The following is a 19,903-nucleotide window of genomic DNA, read 5'->3' on the forward strand; positions in this document are numbered from 1 at the left end:
TTCCAAGGTGGTTACACTGCCTTACACTCCCACCGTCAGTGTATGTGAGTTTCAGTTGCCATCCTGTGGTATGCCAGTCATTTTAAATTTAGTCATGTTGTTGTGGTTTTGTTACTTTATTTCAACATGGGGATTTCGGGGGTTTCACTAGCTCTTGGCTTCATTTCTACCAAGGGGGAACATACACTTAGATTTACGGAGAATAAAACCAGGTTCTGCCTGTTGTGCCAGGTTAACAATGCCCCTCTTACCTTCCCAAGTGTCCTGGTTTGGATTATAAAATATGCAGTTTCTCTGCTTCTAATCCCATTGGCTGTGCCCCCAGGCTGTCAATCCACAGCCACAAAGGCTCATCAAGGCATTCTGCTCAACCAAGACTTTTCCCTCCTCTACAAGGAAATGTCTTGCTTTTCTTAAAACAATTTTTCCCTATCACAAAAGGACCACAGGAAGCAAGAGTGGCATAACGTTGAGACACCCAAATAAGTTCAAAACTTATATCCACAGAAAAGCCTGCTCACTAACATTTACCTCGGCTTTACTCTTAATTGCCAATACTTCGAAGCAACCAAGATGACTTTCAGTAGGTGAATAAACACGCTGTGATGCATCCAGACCATGCAATTTTATTTATCAATAAACAGAAACGAGTTATCACCCTTCAAAAACCTGAAGGGACCTTAAGCATACCGCTTACTGAAAGAAACCAGTCTGAAAGGCTACATATTGTATGATTCTAGTAACATGGCCTTCTGGAAAAGGCAAAACTATAGAGACCGTTAAAAGATCCTGTGATTGTCAGGGATTAGGGGTGACGAGGGATGAAGAGGTCCAGCAGTGTAAAGCATTCTGCATGATACTGTAATGGTGGATACATGACATAAGGCATTTGTTAAGAGCTATGGAATTATAAGAGCACAAAGGGTGAACCCTATATGAACTAGGGTCTTTAGTTCACCATAATGTCTCAATGTGGGCTCATCAATTTTAACACGTCACTCGTGCAACATGTTAACAATAGGGGAGATTGGGAAGGGGTGCTGTGAGGGGGGTGGAAGGAAGTGGTACATATTTTCTGTTCAATTTCTATGTAAACCTAACATCTCTCTAAAAAATAAATCTGGTATTAAAGAAAAAATCCCTGCAGACTTTTTGCAGAAATTGATGTGCTGATTCTAGAATTTAGTGGAATTACAAAGAACCTAGATTTGCCAAGACACTGGTAAAGAAAATTAAAGTTGGAGGACTCTACACTGCCTGAGTCCCAGACTTACTATAAAGCTACAATTACCAGGACAGTGTGGCACTGATGTAGACGTCCAGTGCACGAGTGGAAAAGGGCAAGGCGCGCTTAAGGGGACCCCCAGATGCAGTCGATGAACCCACATGGGGAGAGGAACATCATGTTAACAGGTCATACTGGAGCAACTAGACATACCCATAGAGACAACGAACCTTGACCCCTACTTCATAACACACACACACACACACACACACACACACACACAAAGGAATTCAAGATGTGTAATGGATCTTAATGCAAGAGCTGAAACTAGGAGTGCCTGGGTGGCCTAGTCGGTTAAATGTCTGACTTTTGATTTCAGCTCAGGTCATGATCTCACAGTTCGTGAGATGGAGCCTCACGTCAGGCTCTGTGCTGTGCTCATAGCACAGAGCCTGCCTGAGATTCTCTCTCCCTCCCTGTCTCTCTGCCCATCCCCTAAACTCCCTCACTCTCTCTCTCTCTCAAAATAAATAAACATTTTTTTTTAAAAAGAGCTAAAACTAGAAAACTTCTGGAAGAAAACATAGCAGAATAAAGTTTCTTAAGACAGGATAGAAATGCACTGATTATAAAACAATCAGTAAATTGTCTTCCATTAAAATTAAAGACTTCTTTCAAGAAGCACTCTTAGGAAAATGAAAACCAGCCTTAGGCTAGAGGAAAATCACATATAATTTGACATAAAATAAATGGATACATGCATCCATGCCTGCATGTATGTACATATACACGTGTACACATATGAACAAACACAGGTAATCTGGAAAAGATTCCTATCCAGAATGTACAGCAAGGTCCGCCAAGTGATGACAAAGTGAAAACAACATGAGAAACCTCTTGCTGGGAAGGGACCATTCTCTGGCATGCTCTGACTTCTTTCTCAGCCACATCCAGGCTGCCTTGGCCCCTCTGCCCCCATCCTGCCCATCCTTTGCTGCAGTGGCTGTTGTCCCCTTCCTGAGCCACAGTGGCTATTTGTGGGGGGTTCACATGTGTTTACAGAAGCCCAGTAACACTCTCAAACTCAGGGAACCCAACTGAGCAGTCAAGGGGCCCTGTGGCCTGGGGCAAGTCACAGTTGTCCACCTTCCTGCCTGAAAATGAAATGTCAGGCCACTGATTTTAAGGGTCCTTTCTGCTCTGACCCCTCAGTAACCCCAATTAGGGATCCAACTGTCCTGCACAATAACAGGATGGAGGTGGGGTTGTCTTCCCATCAATGATTTCCACTTCAGCACTGTGCATCCTGCTTGTGAAGTTGCTTGCTTAATTCAGTTTCCAGAATAAACCTTTGCCTAGATCCCGCATTACATGACCTAATAATAACAAAAATAGCTACTCTAATAAAAGGTACTTCCTGACCTCAAATCAAATCTGAATATCATATGTAAGCACTCACATTTCTTGGGTTGGAAAAATGAGGCTCAGAGAGGTTAAGCTGCTTGCCCATGATCACACAGCAAATACTGGCAGAGTCAGCCTTCAAACACAGGTTTTTCTAACCCCAAGAGTTTTCTACACTCCCACTGAGAGAACAGTGCTGATTTGCTTTTAAAGAGTTATATTCTTTTTTTTTTTTAATTTTTTTTTTTTAACGTTTATTTATTTTTGAGACAGAGAGAGACAGAGCATGAACGGGGGAGGGTCAGAGAGAGAGGGAGACACAGAATCCGAAACAGGCTCCAGGCTCTGAGCTGTCAGCACAGAGCCCAATGCGGGGCTTGAACTCACGAACTGCGAGATCATGACCTGAGCCGAAGTCGGCCGCTTAACCGACTAAGCCACCCAGGCGCCCCAAGAGTTATATTCTTTTAATGAAGAGACTGCTTTTCAGGAGGGCAGGTGGAAGGGAATGAGTCTAAGTAAGATTCATGACATCTCCAATTCCTTGACACATGGGAAAACAGCATGAAGCCCGTGGGGTGGGGGTGGGTGAGTGAGGAATTCATACCTGTTCAGAGGACTTCTTTGAAGCTTGAAGTAATTCTAAATATAGTTCCTCCGAAACTACCCATAATTAGGGTACCTAACATGTACTATCGCATACCAGTAATCCCATCGCACTACAGTAATCCCATGAAATAGACATTACTTTGCAAAATTCTCACAGCTTCAGGAGGTAGGTCCTATTGTTCCCCCCACATGTCAGATAAGGTGGGTGAAGCGTGGAGTGGTTAAGGCCTTGCCCACGGCGGCCGCTTAGGAAGTGTGTGAGTGGATGGGGTTCCAGAATCTCATCCCATGACTCCATTTTAGTTCCTGTTCAGCCCTACCACCATCGGATTTGTTATATGTGTTTATTTTCTGTGTTCTTCTTCCTAGACTTTAGTGCCATAAGGGTGAGGGACTAACCCCTCTTGTTTACATCGGTGTACCCAGCTACTTGAGACCCTATAGACGCTCCAACACTAGTTTTGAATAAATTAACAAGAAGCATTACATGGCTTACTCTTAGGTTTTGGGTTCATCTCCTGTAATGAGAAAAGGAGGAGCCTAAATCATAGGAACATGGCTCACCGAGGCAGAGTTTTCATGGGAGGTGAGGTGTTTTCAGAACTTTGGTGGAGAGCTCTAGATGAGTTTGTGGAGATGAGGGGAAGTTCAGTGTGTGTTCCTTTTTTCTCCCCCTGGCCCCACCTCAGTTCTTTTTCCAGGTTCCTGCAGGTGCTGGTCAGGATGGAGACACTCCTCACCCTTACTGGAACCAGAGGATAACCCTCAGTGTCCCAACTACCACTAGTGTTCCTTCCTAGAGGAAATCTGTGAAGCTGTCCCTGCTTTTCCTTCCACGTTTGGCCTGTGCTGTGAAAGGGATAGAGAGAGGCCTAGAGCTCATCTGCTTGTTTTTTTTAATGTTTATTTTTTAAATTTATTTTTGAGAGAGAAAGACAGAGAGAGAGAGAGAGAGAGCGCGCACAAGTGGGGGAGGGGCAGAGAGAGGGGGAGACACAGATTCCGAAGCAGGCTCCAGGCTCCCAGCTGTCAGCAAAGAGCCTGATGCGGGACTCAAACTCACGGACTGTGAGGTCATGACCTGAGCTGAAGCTGGACTGAGCCACCCAGGCACCCCTGCTTGTTTGTTTTTAAAGTGAAAATAAAAATGTTCTGTTTCCAGGACTGTCACCCAGGGCTGTGATTAGCTGGTAATAGACAGCAAGGAGTGTAAATAAAATAAATTTTAAACATTATTCACCATTCAACGTTCAAAAAATTCCAGAATATGGCTATCCACCTGATTGAGCCCAGAGAGACCTGTGTTGGATTGTAACATGCAGGACTGGAAAATGATACATTTGTATTGTCTTAAGGCACAAAACACAAACAAACATACACACACCTTGTACAACACTCTTCCCTACACACACACACACACACACACACACACACACACACAGGCTAACATTAATTTTTCTTTTTTTTTTTCTTTTTGGATGCAAAAGTTTTAAGCTTTCTCTCTATATATAGTTTCATGTAATGACCACAACAGGACAGAAAGTTCCATCACCCCCAAAACTCTGTGCTCCCCCTTAGTGGTCACACATTCCCCACCCCTAATCCCCAGCAACCACTGATTCATTCCCCATTGCCATATTGCTTTCTTTTTCCAGAACATCCTTGGCTTGTTCCAAATCTCAGGGAGAAAGCATTCCCTTAGAATTTTTTTTGAGTGTATCTATTGGTGCTAAGTTCTCTCTGCTTTCCTTCACGGAGAAAGTTTTTATTTCATCTTCATTCCTGAAGGATGTTTTCACCAGACAGAGAATACTGGCTTGACAGTTTTTGCCTTTTAGCCCTTTAAAACTGTGGCTCCATTTCCTTCTGGTGTCCAGTGTTTTATACAAGAAATCCGCAATCCTACAAATTAATGTTTCCCTCTGTACAAAGTGCCATTTTTCTCTGGTCGCTTGTAAGGTTTATTTTTTTGTCTTTGTCTTACTTTTTAGCAGTTTGATTAGACTGCTTTGGGGCATGAATTCCCTTGGGTTTATCTTATTTGAGGTTCACTGAGATTTTTCAATCTGTTTCTATCCTTCATCAAATCTGAGAAGTTTTTACCCATTATTTCTTCAAATAATTTTTTTTTTCACCATAGTCCCTTCCCTCTCCTTCTGGGACTCTGACAAGATGAATGTTAGACTTCTTGGTATTGTTCCACATATCCTCAAGCCTCTGTTCATTGTTTTTCTAATTTTTTCTCTTTGTGTTCACATTGGATACGTCCTATTGATCTGTCAAGGTCACCGACTCTTCTCTATTTTGCTATTGATCCCATCCACTGCATGTTTTATTTTGGTTATTGCATTGTTAGGTTCAAAAAAAAAGTCTATTTAGTTCTTCTGTCTTCTATTTCTTTATTTCTTTTTATCTCTCTATTCATTTCAAGAGAATTTATCCTTGTTTCCTGGAGCATAGTTATCATAGCTGCCTCAGCATCTTTATCTAATAATTTCAACATGTGTGTCCTCTTAGAGTTGGCGTCTCTTGACTGTCCATTCCCTTATCAGTCGAAATTTTTCTTGTTCCTCATATGCTGAGTAGCTTCAGATTATATTCTAGGCATTTTGAATATTATGTTCTGAGAATCTGTGCCTCGTTTAAATCCTGAAGAGAATGTTGGATTTAGTTTTGTTTTATTTTAGCAGGCAACTGGATCTGGCCAAGCCGTAGGCTCAAGTCCTGACCTGCCTCCTGTGGACTGTGGTTCTAATGTCAGTTCAGTTTCCAAAGACTTTGCAGTACTGTGCAGATCTGTTTTCAGTCACCCAGTGGCCATCTGGGTGCCTGGGTGATGCTCTAATCCACGGTTGAGTTCTCAAAGCACACAGAGCTTAGACACGAGCCTAGGAGTTCAGATGGGGCCTCTCTCTTAAGAGCTGTCCTTTCTGAAATCATTCTGACACTCTCACCCACTGCAGCCCTCTGGTAAGAGAGCTGGGGCATTAGTTCCCTGCTGTATTGTGCAATCTCCAGAGTTTGTCTGAGTATGGGGCCAAGCAGTGGAAGACAAGGAGAGAAAAAAAAATGGATGGAATTGTGTCCTACCTCTTTGAGACCATAGTGGTCAGAAGGAAGATTTCCCTCTTTCAGAAATTTAGGCACCTTCCTGGCTGTTGTCACCATTGCTACCGCTGCTTTGAGTTTAGCTGGGGGTCCAGGTAGGAGAATGAAAGGAGCCAACCAGGGGTTTTCCCCACTTCCTCTGACCCTTAGGAGACCCTTTTCCCACTCCTGGTCCAGAAAGCAAGGGTTCCTTTAACAGCACATTCTGTTTGCATCTGGTGTGCATTTCTAGTTTTCAGACTGCCTATGAGTTGAGAAGGCAGATGGTCCCAGAGGGGAGGAAATGGGAGACTCAACACAGGTTTTGTGATACTTCAGATTCTGATCTCCTTCTCCAATCCACCTGCTCCTGATTCCTTTCATTGTCCTCAGACAGCTGCTGTGCACATTCTGTCTAGGATTTTTTTGTTGCATTCAGTGGGAGAGGCATGTTGGAGTACACGTACTCCATCTTGCTCAGAACAAGAACCCAAATATATATATATATATATATATATATATATATATATATATATATATATATTTTTTTTTTTTTATCCAGTTTTTTAAACAGTAAAGGAACCTTGCCTTAAACAGCAGGCACAATGCCCAATAATAATTGCCAGGGTTGCCTTCACATGGCCTCTAATAGCTGCATTCTTCTTGCTGGATTGGGCCTTCTGGCCATGTTAGAGGTAGGCTGTGGCAGGCTGTGCCCTGATAGGGTGCTCCTGAGGCTGGGAAACTTGCAGCTGGTGACCATGGACATCAATTCCCTCTTCTGCAAAATGGGGATAACTACAGCGTCCACTTTGCTGTGTAGCTAGGACAAGACTATGGATGCACATAAGAGGCACTCAGTAAATAACCATTTTTATTTGTTTCTCCAAGATGTGTGGGCCCAGCCGTACCAGCGCATAGTGTTGTCCTTGAATCTCCAAGGACCAGCAGGTCCCTGGGACCAGACTCCATTTTTAGTGATAATTGGATGCTTGTTATCACCTAAGATCTGACTTAACAGCTATTTAACACTTTAGCAAGAATAAAAACAAGCAGCTGTGTCTTGATGGCAGTCAGATGGCCAACACATCAAAATTCGTTGGGCATGACCCAGTACTTTACCTACAGGCAAGTTTTAAAGACCTCATCTTATTTAAACAGTTCCATTAAAATGTTTTTCTCTCAATTTCTATGAAGAGGCAGGGGAAAAAAAGCTACTATGTATTTTCTCCTAGCATTTTTACTTAATGGGTGAGGTCACACTTAAAAGCAGCTTCCACATGTTCGGCAACATTCAGGGACAGTCTGGTCAATGGAAAGGAGTAATGTTCCCACTTAAGAGGTGGGAGCCAGTGACTGGGTCAGTAATATTCCACTGGTTTCCCTGAGAAACCTAACAGGGACCGTGGCAGGAGTGAAGGAAGAGGGGAGCATAGAAGGGAGCAGAACCAGGCGACTGCCCTGCGGGGAACCAATTGCCTTGGACTTATCCACAGCCTCTGTGCTGTGAGTCCTCCCTATAAAACCTGGGGTACATGGGTCTAGAAATGGACCAAAGTTGGAGGAATATCACAGCCAGGCTGACGGAGATGTGGAATTAGGGAGGGTGGAATCAGATGGATCTGCTCTTGGTAGTTACTCCTTTTGGCAAACTGTTCAATCTATCTGAGCCTTGAGTTCTTCACTTGCAGAGTGGGGGAAACAAACATCCCCCTCTTATGACTGGAGGCGAGATTAAATGAGGTAACGCGTATGGCACAGCGGTGGGGACTGGGGTCCAGGGGATCTCGATAGTGGTGCTTTCTTCTTACAACACAGATGTCCCATGGGACCCATCTGCCTCCAAGACCTGAGGAATGATCCCAAATCCCCACCCTGCCTACTACCAATGGGGGGGTTTCAGTGAAGCCCTAGGCATCATTTTTCCTGCTTCCACTCCATTATGCTTTCCTTAGTTATTAAATCTAACCCAGATGTGGAACTCAGCTTGACACACACCACACGTGCACACACACACACACACACACACACACACAAACACACACACACACTTGCCATCCCTCAAAGCCACCTGGGTGGTCCAGTGGTACTGATACCTTGGGGATATGGAGATTTACAGCAGAAAAACACAGTAATACGAAACCACCTATAGACAGCCTGGTTTGTTGGGCTTTTTGTCTTTCAGACATTTCTGCCCATCTTCCTCTCCCCTTCCCTCTACCCCTCCACCTACAGGAGTAGTGGCTCCCACCACCTCTTGGGGGCCTTCTCCCAACTCAGGCCCACGGCTCTCACCTTCCACTTCCAAAAGCTCATTGAGTTATTTTCCTAAAGATGTGTGACTCTTTCCCAGAGTCTTCTGGGAGCAGCTGGTAGAGTGATTTATCTATTTTGCTCTGCAATCTCCTGCACTAGCATCTGATGGCAGGTATCAGCACTCTATCCTCCTCCTGGAGTACAGGGCCTATGTTCGTCTCCACTACCTCCATCTTCCCAGGGCCCCACACCGCTCCTGGCACAGAACATGCCCTGGATAGACACAACCTAATCGGCTGATGGCATAAATCATTTTATGATGCAAATTAGGTAACCAGTCTTTCTATAACAGTGGCTTCCCCGTCACCTCCACCATCACAGGTCAGGATGTTACTACCACTTTGGGCCACGCTGAACTGATCTGGGTTATAATTCCAGTTCACTTATCGCCTGCTGTTTGACCTTGGCCAAGTCACTACCCCAACCTGAGCCTCAATTTCATGATCTTTTAAATGGAAGCGATGATAGCTATACCCAGAGCCAAATTTACTGTGAAGCTAATGAAGGTAAATCTATAGGTAGTAGCCCTCACTTCTATATAAATACCTGCTTTTGTACCTAAATTTTGTGTTGGTAAATTTGTGTTCATTTTCTACAAGGGCTCCCCAAATTGTATACAACTTGGGCACCATGAACCTGGCTCTTGGTTGATGTGAGACTGTGAAATGCACGTCAGTGCTCGTCCTAGAGGGCTCCAGGATCGGAAGCCTTGTGACAAGAGAGCCAGAAGTATGGAACGTGTCTTACAGGCACCCCTCACCCACTGACAGGCTCCTGCAAACTTGGGCAAACTTCTAAAGGGCCTGAGTCCAGCTTCTCTCAGGCAGACACTGACTCACCCTTTTCCGGGGGGTATCGGGAGAGGAATCTCTGGACTCCTACAGGTGACCTGACAGCCTCCCACTAGCCTCTAAGCCAGCTCCGCTTTGCTCAAACCCGTCCATTCCCTTCTGGAGGCCATGGTAGAGCCAAAGGGGAGGAAGTGTTCCAGCCGGTGCCCCCCATCTTCCCCAGCTCAACAAAGGCCCTGTTGCAGCCACTTGAGACACCGCATTACTGTAATTTATTCCTGCATTCCATTTCCTGACCCTCAGGTACACAGAATTGGATTATGGATGAATCACCATCCTTGGTTCATGACATTCTCTTGTTTTGGTCCGCGGCTGACCTCCTATTGGAACTTCCTTGGGCTTTTGGTTTTACTTTTTAATGTAATAAGGACTGAAAAACCATCACTCAGAACAAAAGCTAGGACCGTGACAGAAACCTACAGTCTGCTCTGTGTGCCCCACGCCCACCTGTGTTTTCAAACACTGAAGTCCAGTCCCATAGCACATCCGGCTCCAGGCCTCTGCTGTCCCTCTCACCATCTCAGAGCCACCCCAGGGAAGCTGGGTGAGATGTAGTGGTACAGGGCTGGGCCGGGTCCAATCAGCCAGACCAGACAGGGCTCCCTTCTCATGGAGGAAGGAGAGGCTGGGATTGTACATCCAGAAACTTCTATTCACCTTTGATGAACCCAAGAGTCTCCCCCTCAGGACCGTTGACTGTGTCTGATATCGAGTGGGCTTATTGACTGAATGGAACAAGGCCCAGGAATTCTGTGTTCCCTGGAAGGTTGGCCACTGATATTCGTTTTCCACGTAAGGGCAGCAGTTGCTCTGAGAGAGCTTACAGCCAACAGCCCATGATGGTGACCCCAAGCCACCTGATCTAGCTGGAGGCTCAGCAACCACAAGCCAGAGGAGCCACATTCTAATCCTTCCCCCTCTCTGTCTACCCCAAGACATACTAATTCCTTTAGAATAAATCAAAATGGGGGGGGGCGCCTGGGTGGCTCAGTTGGTTAAGCGTCTGACTTCAGCTCGGGTCATGATCCCACAGTTCATGGGTTCGAGCCCCATGTCAGGCTCTGTGCTGACAGCTCAGAGCCTGGAGCCTGTTTCTGATTCTGTGTTTCCCTCTCTCTCTGCCCCTTCCTCACTCTCACTCTGTCTCTCTCAAAAATAAATAAATAAACATTAAAAAAAATTTTTTTAGAATAAATCAAAATGGGAAGGAAGATTTTCCCAAGTACACCTCACCTGCTTGAAAATCCCTCAGATTTCTTCACTTTTGGAAAACCTTGTTTTCCCCTCCCTCAGTACCGCCTGTATTAAAAGCCTTCTCTTGATAACAGAGAGCTTTCAGGTTGATCTTCAACATAAGGTAGATTTCCTAAACAAAGGCAAAAAGAAGCAGATCAGTGTGGTTTATTTAATCGAAACTTTATAAAGTCTCATTGTGTGGTCCCTTTGGGTCTAGGCACGGAACAATTAAGTAGTGGTATCGCACATTGCTGCAACCAGGGCAGGCTTGATGTCAAAATACAGGCGGTCAAAATACAAAATCGATTATTTCCTCTCCAAAGGGCCTTTTTTGCAGGTTGTTCTCAGCCTAGAAGAAGCATAAGTCTAAAGACAAGAAAATTCTTCCCAGAGACACAGTACAACTCAGACAGATGGGGTGGTCAGGGCAGGTGAGCATCACGGAGCACGGGGCCATCTCGGGGTTCTGGGCAGCCCACCTTGCAGAGCCCACATCTCAACATCTACATCTGCACAGACCTGTGCAGTAGCACGGAGCAACCAGGAGAACAGGGCTCCTGAACATAGGGCCTAGAAACATGAAATTTGAGCAGTTGTAGCTAGAAAGAAGGAGACCCCTTTCCTTATTATTATATTTGAAGCCCTAGCAGAAGGGGTGAGCCATCCAGAAGAGACTGGAGGGCGACAGGAAGTGTGTGGTACAGATCAATAGAGAATGACAGAAGACATCATCAACTGGAAGGGACTGAAGCATTCAGCTCAATCTGGCTATGGTTTCACCAGCTATTAGTGTGACAGGCTTGGAAGGAAATATGGGGGATACACCCTATATTTATTTGTCCTTGGTGCATTCTCACTGAAGTTAATCATTCAATAGTTTATTCTGTAGCATGTGACTGGCTACAGGGGTGTAACTTAATCAGGGCTCTTCCATATACAGGTTTGTCTAATTTGAAAGCCCGTTTCCAATCTGGGCAGGGAAGTCTCGGGAGCTGTGATGGGTAAATGGGAAACAGGGTCATCTGCGGTTGACATGTGAATGCAGGTGACACGAGCAGGGAATGCCTACCTGTTGGGATTTCTCTGGAGCCAATATGCTGCCAGCCGCTCCAGACAAACCACTGTCACTGGGGCTTCTGCATGGCCACGAGTGAAAGGGAGAAGTAGATTTTGAACAATGAATAATTTATTTTCCAGGTCAACTTTGGGATGCCAGTAATTTCATTTCCAGGACCATCTGCCTACAGCAGAGGGTGGCTTGCTGTGGGGGAGGGGATCTGTGCCCCATCTGGAGAGGAATGTCCTGCAGACAGCTGACAGTCTGCATTGGGGAATATTTATGGCATCTGCACAAGTGAATGCCCGTTTGTATTTGCATTCAAAGAAAGGATAGTAATAGATGCTTAATGAAACTCAAGTGGTATTAGAGCATGAGGCTCACGTTAAGTAGGTAACCTCAAGCTAATGAGCCTTATTAGTACAGAACAGCAGTAGCAGCCACAGAAAGGTGGGCAGTGAGGGCATCAATGGTGGGGAAAGAAAGAGTACTTTTCGTTACAGCTGCATTTTTATGTGAACAGTTAAATGTGACGTGGAAACGTGAATAGGATATGACTGAAAAGCAAACCGGTTCATAGAAGAACCATGTGGAGAATTTTGCAAAAAAATTTTTAAATTAATGTTTGTATTAGTCTCCTATCCCTGCTCTAACAAATTACCACAAATGCAGGGGCTTAACCAACACAAATCTATTTTACAGTTTTAGAAGTCACAGGTCTGAGATGGTGCTTAAAGTCAAGGTATCAGCGGGGCTGCGTTCCTTCTGGAGGCTCAAGGGGAGAATGCCTTTCCTTACCTTTTCCAGGTTCTAGTGATGGGTTTGTGGTCCCTTCCCCCATCTTCAAACCCAGCAGGGTGGTATCTTCAAGTCAATCTCTATTTCTCTCTCTCTCCCTCCACCACACCCCTCTGCTTCCATCACTATACCTCTGCCTCATCCTTGCAATGACTTTATAATTACAATGGGCCCACACAGATAATCCAAAATAATCTCTCCATCTCTCCATGATTCCCTTATTTGCATCTGCCAAGACCCTCTTACCAGGGAAGGTAACAAACATATTCCCAGGTTCAGGGAATTAGGATGTGAACAACCGTGGGGGGTGAAAGCATTATTCTACCACGACGTTGTGTTGTAAATGGTGAATCTTAAAAAATAACTTATTTTGTAATAATTTTAGGCTTATAGAAACCTAAGGTAGTACAGGGTAGTACAGGGTAGTGAGCCTTTTTTTTTTTTCAGAAATGGGTAAGCCTAGTATTTTTTTTTATATTTTTTAAAATTTACATCCAAATTAGTTAGCATATAGTGCAACAGTGATTTTAGGAGTAGATTCCTTAATGCCCCTTACCCATTTAGTCCATCCCCCCTCCCACAACCCCTCCAGCAACCCTCAGTTTGTTCCCCATATTTATGAGTCTCTTCTGTATTGTCCCCCTCCCTGTTTTTATATTCCTTTTGTTTCCCTTCCCTTATGTTCATCTGTTTTGTCTCTTAAAGTCCTTATATGAGTGAAGTCATATGATTTTTTTCTTTCTCTAATTTCACTTAGCATAATACCCTCCAGTTCCATCCAGGTCATCTCAAATGGCAAGATTTCATTCTTTTTGATTGCTAATACTCCATTGTATATATATACTACACCTTCATTATCCATTCATCCATCAATGGACATTTGGGCTCTTTCCATACTTTGGCTATTGTTGATAGTGCTGCTATAAACATGGGGGTGCATGTGTCCCTTTGAAACAGCACACCTGTATCCCGTGGATAAATGCCTAGTAGTGCAATTGCTGGATCCTAGGGTAGTTCTACTTTTGGTTTTTTGAGGAATCTCCATACTGTTTTCCAGGGTGGCTGCACCAGCTTGCATCCCCACCAACAATGCAAAAGAGATCCTCTTTCTCTGCATCCTCACCAACATCTGTTGTTGCCTGAGTTGTTAATGTTAGCCATTGCCATTCTGACAGGTGTGAGGTGGTATCTCATGGTGGTTTTGATTTGTATTTCCCTGATGATGAGTGGTGTGGACATTTTTTCATGTGTCGGTTGGCCATCTGGATGTCTTCCTTGGAGAAGTGTCTATTCATGTATTTTGCCCATTGAATGGGCTTTTGCCCATTTCTTCACTGGATTATTTGTTTTTTGGGTGTTGAGTTTGATAAGTTCTTTATAGATTTTGGATATGAACCCTTTATCTGATATGTCCTTTGCAAATATCTTCTCCCATTCTGTCGGTTGCCGTTTTGTTTCGCTGATTGTTTCCTTCACTGTGCAGAAGCTTTTTATTTTGATGAGGTCCCAGTAGTTCATTTTTGCTTTTGTTTCCCTTGCCTCCGGAGATGTGTTGAGTGAGAAGTTGCTGCGGGCAAGATCAAAGAGGTTTTTGCCTGATTTCTCCCCGATGATTTTGATGGCTTCCTGTCTTACATTCATCCATTTTGAGTTTATTTTCGTGTATGGTGTAAGAAAGTGGTCCAGGTTCATTCTTCTGCGTGTCGCTGTCCAGTTTTCCCAGCACCACTTGCTGAAGAGACTGTCTTTTTTCCATGGGATATTCTTTCCTGCTTTGTCAAAGATTAGTTGGCCATACGTTTGTGGGTCCATTTCTGGGTTCTCTATTCTGCTCCATTGGTCTGGGTGTCTGCTCTTGTGCCAAGTGAGCCTTTTGAAAACAGTGTTTTCATCTCTGTTCAGGTTGTACACATGTTTTTGCATTGAAAATTATTTGCAAACAAATGAGCCATCTATGAAAGTGCTTTGTGTTCTTTGGAGGGAAAAAAAGTGCTGTTTAGTGCAAGGCATTTGTGATACCCTGCTGCCTTCAGAGGAAAACCACACAGTGTTCCTTGATGGGAGTTTCCAGTCTCTTCCATCCCTGGGAACTTCTTGGGGCTGGTTCCTCAAAAGACAGGACCCAGACCTCATGACCATTATTGCCCCATGCAGACAGATAAAGTTAAGATGACTTCTCTCTACCTGTTGGAAAGCACATTCCACTCAGAAAGTCCTTCTCAGTGTCACCTACTTCCTGTTTCCTTCAATTGTTTCTTTGGATGCTTCTAGGCATTTGCCTACTTGTAACTGGCTGGGCAAGTGGTACCTGGGAAGCTTTGCCAGGTAGTTTGCCTGAGTCATCTGTGCCTGTGTGGTGAGATCTTCAGGGATGCTTCGTGGGAGTCTTAGGGACACTGTGATCCCTTCACCAGCTCCTGCTTAAGAATCTTCCCCTGCTACAGATTCTGGCTCTGGAATAGAACTAACCCTGATGGTGATGGGAGGCTGGTGATGGGCATGATGGCTTCCAAACCCAGGTGTGCATCAGGATCACTTGGTGTGCTTCGCAGGAAATACACCACAAGATGACTCTGGAACATCTTGTTGCTCAAGAAAGCAAGGGAGGCACCTGGGTGATTCAGTCGGTTAAATGACCAACTTAGGCTCAGGTCATGGTCTCATGGTTCGTGGGTTCAAGCCCCGCGTCAGGCTCTGTCCTGACAGCTCAGAGCCTGGAGCCTGCTTCGGATTCTGTGTCTCCCTCTCTTTCTGCTCCTCCCCCACTCATTCTCTGCCTCTGTCTCAAAACTAAATAAAACATTAAAGAAAATTAAATTAAAAAATCAAGGAATTAAAGAGTGATGGGAACATATCAAAAGGACACAGGGACCAGACTGAAAGCTGAATCTGGGACAATTTGAACATCGAAATAAATAGTGATAGTAATGGATTATAAGCCACTGAATAAATGAATAAAAAAGCTGCCCCTAGTCCATACTCATTTGTATAATTAGCTAAACAAGTAAATAATCAGAGAAGGCTCTTGCTTATATATATATATGCGTGTGTATACACACACACACACACACACACACACACACACACACACCCCATGCCAGAGATTCACCTGCTAAAATGCTGCCTCAATAGATCTAGACTGGGGCCCAGGCAGAGCAGTTATAGAAGGACCTGAAGTATTTGTTGTGTCATTCACTCGTCATCTGTTGAAACCTGTGTGTCAGGTGATATACAAGACAGGAAACCAAAGGGCAAAAACGTCCTGCTCTCCTGGAGCTCAGGGCAGAGGTGCTACTTAGACATCTAAACAATCCCCTGGGAGGTGGGTTCTGGGGTCTCGGAGCCCCGAAGAATGAAGAGGACTTTGCCAGGTGGAGGAGGAGAAAAGGGCATTCAAGACCTAGGGAAAAGCAAAGGTGTGGAGGAGGGCAGGGCGCGAGGGTGATCTTATCACGCAGGCAATGAGTGTACCACAGGATTGCGACAGTGGAGGGCGAGAGCAGTTCGCACAGACTCTGGAGCACACGCCCTGAGCCAGGCAGTGGCCTGGGCATGCTTCGTCTACGGAGCCCTGGAATCTTCACCACAGCCACACTTGACACGGAAGGACACAACAGAGCGAGACTGAGGGACTTGCTGAAGGTCACACTGCTGGCACTCTGGAGCACACACTTTTAACCCTTTGCTGGGCTTTAAGTCCTTGCTTTTCAACTGACCAGCGGTCTTGGTCTCCCCTGGGAACTTAGTAGACGTGCAGAATCTCAGAACACCTGCACTTCAACTTGATCCCCAGGATAGTCACACGCACCTTGAAGTCTGAAAAGTGTCAGTGTAGGTAGGTCTCTCTGATGTCTGCTAGAAGGATGGACCTAGATAGGGACAGTGGGCGGGGAGTTGGCAAGACCAGGTGGAGGTCTGTCATGGTGCTCTTATGAGGGGGGAAGGGGCCTGGTGGCACTGACACGGTGCTAAACTGTTCTCCCCCACACGGGCTTTCTCTCCACATCGTGACCGTAAGTTCCCATGGTGCTGTCTCCAGCAGATCTAGCATGGCGATGTCCATCCATCAAGTCAACAGATGTAGGCCGACTCAGCGTCCTGTGGATGGATCACTGACTCCAGACTTGGAGCCATGAGATTGCCCACGGCTTCGCACGCTTTCTGCAATTCCACCTCCTTCATCCAAGCGCTGACCTCACATCCACAGGGATAGCTGCCCTCCTGCTGGCCTGTCCAGTCACTTCCTGGGCTCAGCCTCTTCCTGCTGCCTCAGTCATTCCAGTGGCAGGTGTGAGCCATGAAGGTGATACTTAGTGGCAGGAGGGAAGTGAGTGTGGGAGCCCACACAGTGACCAGGCCATCCACTCCCTACAGATGGCTGGAACATCACTCATCAGTGAATAAAGAAAACCCTATGGCCATTGTCATTGTCCTCATTGTAGGAAGAAAAAAAAAGTATCCCAAAGCAGCAGTAACTATTATAGAATTGTGGATTTTCTGTTGTGGAGAGCTTTGTCCAACCAAGAAAGCTAGATATGGATGTATGTCAAATGGTGTAATTTCTCTGAGTTTCCACAATCACTGGTGACTTCCACATTATTAAGAACTCATTATTAACCCCCAAGTGACCTCAGTTCTGGGCTTTCATTCTTGGCTGTGGGGCTGCTGGTGTTTTTGCCCGGCAGTTTGCCCCGATGGATGCTGTTCTGCATTTCTTTTCCCTGGTTAGGATTTAAACTGAGGATTTGAGTGTGAACTAAAATGTATTTCCATTAAAGGCATTTCTATTGCCATGGGGGAAATAACTCCAAGACATTCTGATATTCCCATGACTCAATCCTAATTAATATTAATAATAATTACTAACGTTTATTGATGTTCCCTCCCTAAAAATTTCTGCTGTCATTAACTTACCCCAAATTCCCTAGGAAACAGGAGAGACCTGGTTCTTTTCCCTTTAGCACCCTTGAGCACAGGGACTGTTTCTCATCTCAGAATCTCACTGGCAAAGTGGTTAGCTCAATGAGTGAACACTCTGGCTGCTTTCAACCCAAAAAATCCTGTATCTAAGAAAACAGACTGTGGAGCAAGCAGAGAGAGAGCTCCAGGGCAGCACTGACCACTGGCCCATCCACACACTCTTTCTGTTATATGGACGGAGAGGGGGAGCCAGCAGAAGGGAAAGAAACCACTGAAGCAATAAGATACTATTGCAAAGCTCTCTGTGAATTAGGAGATGGTAATTTTGCAGAATAATGGATAACCAGATTTCTCAATATCAAAACCACTGAAAAGATGAGCGTCTCCAAGACAGTCAGGTGACATCCCAGGGTAGAGATTTGGTGAGACTAGGGAAGGAGGGTGTGGTGAGCCATGACTGGGGGTGTGTGTTTAGCTGTGCCCTGGCCCAATTCATTCATATTCCCGAACCCCCTGCCCAGCCTTGACCACTGGGGCCCTACCCCCTAGCCACAGGAGTCCAACAGGGCTAACTTTTCTGCCCCACCCTCTCCCTTTTTTCTAGTGCAGCCCTTGTCAATCATCCAAGTCCATGAACAACACCAGTCTTCAGTCTCCAGGGTTCCTTTCCCTCTTAGTGACCCCATTAGAACTCCACCACCGTGGAGCCCAGATAACCTACTCTTGACCTCTCTGTGGCTCCTTCTCCTTATCTGGAAATGGGATAAATTTTAACTGGAAGAATACGTTGAAGGCACTTTGCTTAGTGCTTCAGAGCATTAAATAGCCAAGCCTGGAATTCTTGTTGTGCTGTCATTCATACCCCGCCCTCTCAGCGTAGACCACAGGCAAGGACAGGAAGGGCAGCGGGAACCTGCCTGATTTCACAAAGAGCTTGGTTCAGGAATGCCGAGCCAGGGTGAGTAGGTGGAGGGAAATGACGTCTGGCCCTTCCCAGGTGAAGGTGCCCTTTGCCTTTGGGAAAAAAACTGTTTAATTTGGGGAGGATCCCAAACAAAGGAGGCTCCAGAACAAGAGAGGTGGGGTTCGAGAGCAAAGGCAACTGCCCACCAGCCAAGCTTCCTTCCACGGTGGAGTGGACACAGGTTCCCCAGGTGCTGGGGTGACAAGGGCATCCAGCCAGTCTCTCCCTGCCTCATCTCAGATGGCAAAAATTAGCATCCCCCTCTGTGTTCTCTGTGGTCTCCTGACAAAAGTTAAAACAAACTGCGATCCACAAAAACTTAGTGTTTGGCACTATTATTAGTGAGTTAAATCATTAGCTTAAGGGTGAAAATGCCGTGCCAGTGTGCAGAGTAGATATTCTACCACCTTCTACAGGAAGTGAAATCCCACTGTGTGTCAGAAGAGTCAGTTGGGAAAGGAAAGGCTCAGTGTGTTCCAGGGAAACGCAGGTGCGGGGAGCACTGTTCGCGATCCACAAGAACCGTCACACGGTGGGGCACGGCGCAAGCTTCCCAACCCGCCTGTGCCAGAGACTTTGCCACAATGCAGGACTCCTGTCTCAGAAGGACAAGAGAAAGTGTTCTGGCCTTAAGCCTTGCCAGGTGGGAATGACCTTTACTGTGTGAGCTTGGAAGGAATCTGCCCCAGACACTTTTGTTTTGCACGGTTTTACAATAATCTTAAAGTGTTCTTTAGGGTTTGAAATCCTCTCTGGGCTCTGGAACAGCAGGGGGTTGTAGGTGGGGTGGGTTGTTAATGGTATTTCTGAAAGGAGAATCTCCAGCCCTTGGTAGTTGACAGTTGGTCTCCCAGTAGTCAGATTCTTATTGCTGGAAACCTAGACCTAGGCCTTGAAGTCCACTTGACGTTGGAGAACATCCCCTGAATAATGCCATGGCTGGCACTGAAGTGCTTTTAAGGATGGATGGGCCTTAGGTTCCAGATTTCAAAGAGGATTCTAGGCACCAACAGCATTCAAAAGCAAGTGGGAGGAAGGGAAGGGGGTCCCATTTACAGAGCGCTTTATGGACAAGGTCCTGTAAACTTGTCTTTATTCCTCACGTGAACACCCTGAGACAGGGCTTAGAGTGTCCCTTTCAGAGATAATGAAGCCAAGCCCTCGCTTTGATGAAGTCAACTTGCCCAGTGTCCCAGGGCTTGCAGTCAGTTGCCAGACTCTAAAACCCCTATCCTATGCCCTATATCACAATGGCTCCTGTACTAATGTTCCCCATTAGGGACTCCTAATGGGACTCCACAGGGGTTGGCTAACAATCCATCATCATACTGTGGCATACCACTTGTCCCACCCTGCAAGTTTTGTGTCTAGCCCTGTAAGGGGCTGAATTGTGTCCCTTGCAAAAGACATGTCCAATCCTTACCCCTGGTGCCTGC

The 19,903-nt window shown here is 45.5% G+C and overlaps 1 protein-coding gene across 3 annotated transcripts in view; it reads right to left on the bottom strand.

The window, feature by feature from the left end:
- The window catches only part of EEPD1 (endonuclease/exonuclease/phosphatase family domain containing 1), a 205,027-nt gene that overhangs the window by 148,071 nt on the left and 37,053 nt on the right, over positions 1-19,903 (bottom strand). For all 3 annotated transcript variants that reach the window (XM_058724596.1, XM_058724594.1, XM_058724595.1), the window contains one exon: positions 10,726-10,858. The gene's annotated coding sequence lies outside the window, so the exon portion shown is untranslated. The remainder of the gene's footprint in view (positions 1-10,725; positions 10,859-19,903) is intronic.

Source organism: Neofelis nebulosa, chromosome 4 (genome assembly GCF_028018385.1).
Source record: "Neofelis nebulosa isolate mNeoNeb1 chromosome 4, mNeoNeb1.pri, whole genome shotgun sequence".
In the NCBI taxonomy this organism is placed as follows: domain Eukaryota; kingdom Metazoa; phylum Chordata; class Mammalia; order Carnivora; family Felidae; genus Neofelis; species Neofelis nebulosa.